Raw genomic sequence first — 6,734 nt, 5'->3', positions numbered from 1 at the left:
GGAATCCTGCACACCAGGCCAATGACTCCGACGGGTCTACTATATCATGCTTTTTACTTAAAAAAAAAAAAAATTTACATTTCTTTTGAATGCTGATGAGCAGGAGACACCAAATCTTTTTCGCCTGCAAACTACTACCCTCTTTATTAGATCTAGCTAATAACACTGTTCTGTCTTTTTTCCAAACAGCTCCAGATATATGGAAAAGATTTATATAGGCAGATGGGGATCCTCAAACCCCTCAGCGAAATCTTCTGAGAATGGCTTTTAAGATACCTAGAGGCAGAAAAAGCCCAATAGAGATCAGGGGAACTACCAGCTTTTAGGATACACCCTTAAAGGCTCCAACACCCCAAAGGGGTCTCATAGGATGCCATCTGGGTCCTGCTTCAATAGTGGAAAGGAAGGTCATTGAGCTAAAGCCTGCCAGGCTTACACGCCTCTGCTGCGAGGAAACAGGGACACTGGAAGGGGGGCTTCCACCTCGCTCCTCTAAGGGAGGGTTCAGTCTCTTCCAGTCCTGCTCCAGCCACCTATGACCTAACCTTGCCCAGAAAGCTGGGGTTTGCCACTGAAGGCTGAAGGTGCCCAGGGCCGTCGGCCCCATCTACAACACTGTGGACGAGCCTAGGGTATTTCTTCCAAGAAGCAGGTAAACTGATCTCATTCGCACAAGGGCTACTTAACTATGTTTTGCCTGAATAGTCAGGTTTTTTATTCTTCCCTCAAAGATCTCTGTTGTGGGTGTTGATAGTCCTATTTTCTGCTGCTTTGCTTAATATATAGTGTTTCCTTTATCCCTCCTACCTCAATGCCCCACTCATATTTCAGGCTGGGACCTACTCCTAATTTAGAGCTCTCTTTCCTCCTTTAGCCAACTTGTATTATGAATTTACCTTTGCCACCCAGCTTAGTGTATCCCAAGGTTCTCTTTACCAGGCCACAGTCACAGAGCTCCAGGAAAAAGCTACCTGGTCTCAACTCTCCAGGCAGAGGAGAACAGAAGCTTCATATCCACGCATGCTGCAAATGGCTTTTTCCAGTCTACCTGAATCATTACCAGCTAGAAGCAGCGGTCATTGGGACTTGGACATGAGCTGCAAAATATAGAATGGTGACAACAATTCCAGTGCCATGCGGACTTTTCCTGTGTGGAACTTTCCTGGACTCCTGCTCCCTGTGACAGCTCCTAACAGACTGAACTGTGGTTGGGTTGCATTTTTCAGGGATTTGGCATGGTGATGGGGCCATCTTGGACTTGGGGAACATGTTAAGGACACTACTCTTTTAGAGATTCTCACTGTATTGGCCAAGAGTTTGCTTAAAGGCTTTTAATCACCGTAAAAAAAAAATAGAGGACTGGATGAAGAAGATGGGGCACATATACACCATGGTATACTATTCAGCTAGGAGAAATGGTGACATTGGATCACTTATAGAGGAATGGTGGAGTCTTGGTAGCATTGTGCGGGGTGAAATAAGCGAATCAGAAAAAAACAGGAACTGCAGGATTCCATACATTGGTGGGACATAAAAGCAAGACTAAGAGGCATGGACAGGAGTGTGGTGGCTATGGGGAGGTGGGGGGAGGGAAGGAGGGAGAGGGGGAGGGGGAGGGGTACAGAGAGAACTGGATGGAGGGTGGCGGAGGATGATCTCGCTTCGGGTGATGGGTATGCAACAGAACTAAATGACAAGATAACCTGGAAATGTTTTCTTTGAATGTATGTACCCTGATTTATTGATGTCACCCCATTAAAATAAAATTTTATTTAAAAAAAAAATAAAAAAAAATAAAAAAAATAAATAAAACAAAACAAAACAAAACAAAAAAAAATAAAAAAAATATCTGTATTGGAAACCAAATAGGAAGAAAGTGTGTTACAGTCCCATCTCTTTGTTCAGCAGCCAAAATCAATGACCCATGTCTTGTGTTGAGACACCATCTCTCTGCTCAAGTTTCTTATGAGCTGGGGTAAGGAAGACAGATGTATAAACAGATAATTGTACATAATTCTGCCAGAAACACAAAACAAATATGGATAAATTGCCACGAGAGCAGAATCAAGGAGCATCTAACCAGGTAAGAGAAGAAAAGGAGACACCGGAACTGGAACATGTAACTGAATAGTTGTCCAAGGAAGGAGATGGACAGACCATGTTGCTTCCTATACCAAGGGGTCCAGGAAGTGGGAACTGTATGGGAAAGATATGAAGGTATGAACCACCCTGGTGTGTGTGAAGGACCTTATGAAGCTTGATATTACTGAGAAGTGGTGGGTGACAACTGAGAGGTAGGAGAAGACAATTAGGAAGCCTGTCAAGATGATGGAGGGCCTGGGCATCAAGCTCAGGAGCTGTGGGCCAGCAGGTGCTAGCACCAGCACACAGCTAAAACTGTCTCAGAGGGACATGGACAACAACTCCATTCCTCAACACAGACTCTTTCACAATGAATAAAAAATAAATCAATTACTAATGTACCAATTAAGTTAGACTACGTAAAATATAATTTAACAATTTTTTAAAAGAAATACACGTACTTAGTTGAAAAAAATCAAGTTGTTCTACAGGGCTTATCAATGACAAATAGCAATCTCTTACCTACTCCTTCCCACCTTCAATTCCCAGAGAATATTCACTTTTTAATTATTTCTTCTAATATATAGCCTATTTTTCTAAATAACATCCTTCTAATGCTGTTTACTGACTTTCAATTTTAGATCTTTTTAAAAAATTTTTTATTGATTTGAAAGAGATGAGAAGTATCAACTCATAGTTGCTTCACTTTAGTTATTCATTGATTGTTTCTCATATGTGCCTTGACCAGGGGGCTCAAGTTGAGCCAGTGACCCCTGGCTCAAGCCAGTGACCTTGGACTTCAAGCTAGCGACTGTTAGGCTAAAGCCAGCAACCTTGGGATCATGTCGATGATCCTATGCTCAAGCCAGTTACCTGTACTCAAGCTGGCAAGCCCATTCTCAAGCTGGCAGTGACCTCAGGGTTTCAAAGACCTCAGCGTCCCAGGTTGATGCTCTATCCACTGCACCACCATTGGTCATGCCCATTTTATGTCTTCTGTAATGATAGTCCAAGGTATACCAGATCCCAATACAGCCCAAGGTATGAAAGATGGAGATTTAGAACTTTTTACATCACTCCTAAAATACATTTTCTCCCTCTCATCCCCCAATATAGTTAAATCAGAGTTTTAGTTAAGTTAATATTTAATGTTTATATATTATATCATATAAATATTGCTCACATATGAGCTATCTAGTACTTTACTGTACAAATTATTCTTTTCCCTGGTCAGAAATTGTCTCAATTTTCTTTTTTGTTTGTTCAATTTTCTATGAGCATATCACTATTTATCCCCCAAATTCCCCAAGAGGGCTATAAACTCTTTGTGATTACTTCCTATCACATGCTGGTTCAAGCCTCTCCATGGCTCACCACAGCTCCCTCCAGACGACGCTCAAGTTTCAGCCTCTGTGGTTTGGTCCCAGCCTCCAGCCTCATCTCTTTGCCCCTGTGCCACAGGCTACCTCCTATCCAAGTGACAAAGGCAGCCAGTGCCCAATCCTATGGTGCTGGTTTTAGCCTGTGCTTTGTTCCATGTGGGCCTTGCTTGTCTGGAACACTTCTTGCCCCTCTCTGATTTCAGTTCCCTCCAGGCCTCCCTCAGGACCCTTGCCAGAGTCCACTGCTCTTAACAGCCATGTTCAATATGGCTTTCACAATAATATTCTCAGGGTACTCAAGTGGCACTCAATCAGTTGTCTTGGTACTTTTAACTAACTGAACATATAGAGAGCTGGGTGGCTGAAAGAGGGTTCTAAAATGGTTAGTGTAGAAAAACCTTTGTACGAGGAAAACGTTTCAGGAGCTAAAGAGTCTTGCAACAGCACACTCCCAATTCAAAATCTCAGTCTAATCACCAAAGCCTAGTCTGAGGCAACTGGCTAATCCTACATCCTGGTCCACTCACCCCACCTATAGCCCACAAGCATAGAGCAGGCACCATGTGTGATTAGGTGGTCACTTTTGCCACACCACAGAAGGACAGACCACAGTAAGTCTGTCCCCTGAAAACAGATGGTCTATCAAAACACATCATGAGGGGAACAAATCAGAGAGGGTCCCAGAAGACACAATTTCTGGACTCCAAAAGAGATGCCATGCATGATGAACACCGGATTTGTTTTTGTTCAGGTAAAGTCTTCAGCTACATATATACCCACAAACCCAGGTCCAAATGATCTCTGGGATCTGACCATGGAGTACTCCTGAAACTCTAACCTGAAAAGAAACACTCTTACTTCTTATGTCCAAGAGGCAGAGCTATGAAACTCCAGGACCAGTCCCCAGTCAGCATCTATACCTTACTATGTGGTGAACATCTGAAAACTCACCTGTCCCTGAAGGAGTTCTGCTCCTTCCCCCATAGTAGGGGCCATAAAATTGGAGGTAGGCAAGACGCTCTATAGGCTATCATAGCCATAGTCAAGCAAGCCAAGGAATGGGGCAGGAAAACAAAGCCTGAGCCCTGAAGCAGCCAGTGACCCACAAAGAACAGAACTTACTTGTCTGGGGGAAATCACAGCCTCCATGTCTGGGAAGACAGTGTCACCACCAACTTCTACATCACTCATTTGGGAAAACTAAACACAGTGGTTGACCTGTGCCACTTGAGGCAGTCAAACTCTATATTATTTCTGATCCAGGGAGGGGCTGGTGTGCACCAAGCTGTGTTTTCGCCACCACACATAGCCAAGCCTTACTGAAGATCAAGTTGGGCAAGAGATTTCTGGTCATTGGCTCTGAGGCCTTTCTCTTTCAAGAAAGGAGAACTGTTCCTAGAACAACGTATTGGTTTCTATTGACACTTTCCCTGTGGGTCCTTCCCCCCAAGCCCTGCCTCCCTTACTTCTTGAACTCCTCAACCTGGCAGAGGTGCTCATCCGTCATTCCACAAGGATTCATGAGCACCTGCTATGCAGTACAACAGTTCCTAACTCTGGGACACAGTAATAAATATAATAGGTACATGCCTTCCCTGCCTCACAGTTGGAGCTTTCAGGTGTGCATGTGGTTCTCAACTTTGCTTCTGCCCTGATACACCTTATCTGTCAGAAGGCTTAACCACAACAGCCATATGCACAGAAGGGACCATAAGACCTCAAAAGGAAGATGAGAAGGGGTTGTGATATCTCCAGAGATATATACTGAAGTCTGATCTCTAAAGGAGTCAGTGCAAAGTCCAAGCGAAGGATATTTAAGCCATAAATCATTCCACGTTTCTCAGCCAGCTAATCCATTCATCTGTTTGGACTGATCCCACTGAGTCCCATTAACCTACCATTCTTAGAAGACACACAATACCCATAAACTAGAGTATAATCTGGGCCCAGCACTGCTACTTCCCCTTTCTGGTGCTGGTATCTCTGCTCCACAAGTCATCTCTGTAGGCATCAAGGATAGGCCCCTAGCTTTCTTCCAACTTCATCCATGAGAAAGGTTCTATAGACACTTTACCTTTCCCTGAAGCGTGGCAGCAGGAAACAGCACCAGGGGAGTCACTGGGCCAGGTTCCGTCTGCAATTGTCCCAGGAACTGATCCAACCTTGCTTTGTCAGGGCCACTTGAAAAGAAGTAGTATTCTGTTATGTGTTAACTCATGTTCCTCTGTCCCTTGCAATCTAGTACTTCTCCCTTTCTCTGTCTCCTTTGCACCAATTAGCCCAAGTCTCACACTGCAAAGCCTACTAGGTAGTGTGGTAAGCCATCCAGATACTTTTGGGGTTTTTTTTTGGATCGAGGTACTCATTCTTGAAGTTGCTGTGAGTGTTAGTTAATGGCTCCCAGCTATGTCCCTCTCCAGATATTGCCCTCATCTAAAGAGGGCCTCACTTACAGTTATCCAACCACCCTGGAGACAGCCTACATTCAATGTTTGGCTGATGCCAGAGTACAAAGGTCTAGACATCTTGCTTCAATTTAGGAAATTGTAAAATGTCTTCCCAATTCAAGACCTACCCAAGAGATTACTGATGTCTGTGTTATAATTGCCTTATACAGTAGTTCACATTTGCACTGTCCAACCCTATTTACCTCAATGTGTGATATTTCTGAATGAAAATATCCAGTTTAGAGTTTGCATCTAGGAAAGCCCACCCCTAGTGATCCTGAGACATAGATTCTAAACTGGGATTTTAGCACTGGTGACTGGCAATGAGAACTTCATCACTGCACTGATGGCAGGTAGGATATTTATAGTCACTATTATGGTGCAATTATACAAGTGTTCAAACTTTCACTAGTAGTGAATTGGGATGGGATACCACTGGAAAGGAATGAACTGGTTAGAGCAGTATCTCAGGTGATTGAGAGATACAGGGGTCTGGTAGGTAAATTAATGTCTTTCCAAAGATGTCCTTGTTCTAATCTATGAAATCCATAAATATGTCATATTACAAGGTGTAAAGCCAGGAGCCACCATCATGGCCATTCACATGCAAGTTCGCATTGGATTCGGACAGTCGGTGATGAAACAACGGAGCCAAGAACTGGTGGGCCATCATCTTTAATCCTAGCTTGCACCAGGTGGGCAAGTAATACACACACTGGGCTCCAAAACCCACTCACATTCAGTGCTCACAAAGCTACTGACTTATCCAAGTTTCCTAGAATCAAAGGTTTCTAGCTCACCAGACTTATTCACCTCTGTTTCC

The sequence above is a fragment of the Saccopteryx leptura genome, chromosome 6 (assembly GCF_036850995.1).
Source record: "Saccopteryx leptura isolate mSacLep1 chromosome 6, mSacLep1_pri_phased_curated, whole genome shotgun sequence".
Lineage (NCBI taxonomy): Eukaryota > Metazoa > Chordata > Mammalia > Chiroptera > Emballonuridae > Saccopteryx > Saccopteryx leptura.
Note: the sequence above shows the minus strand (reverse complement) of the source record.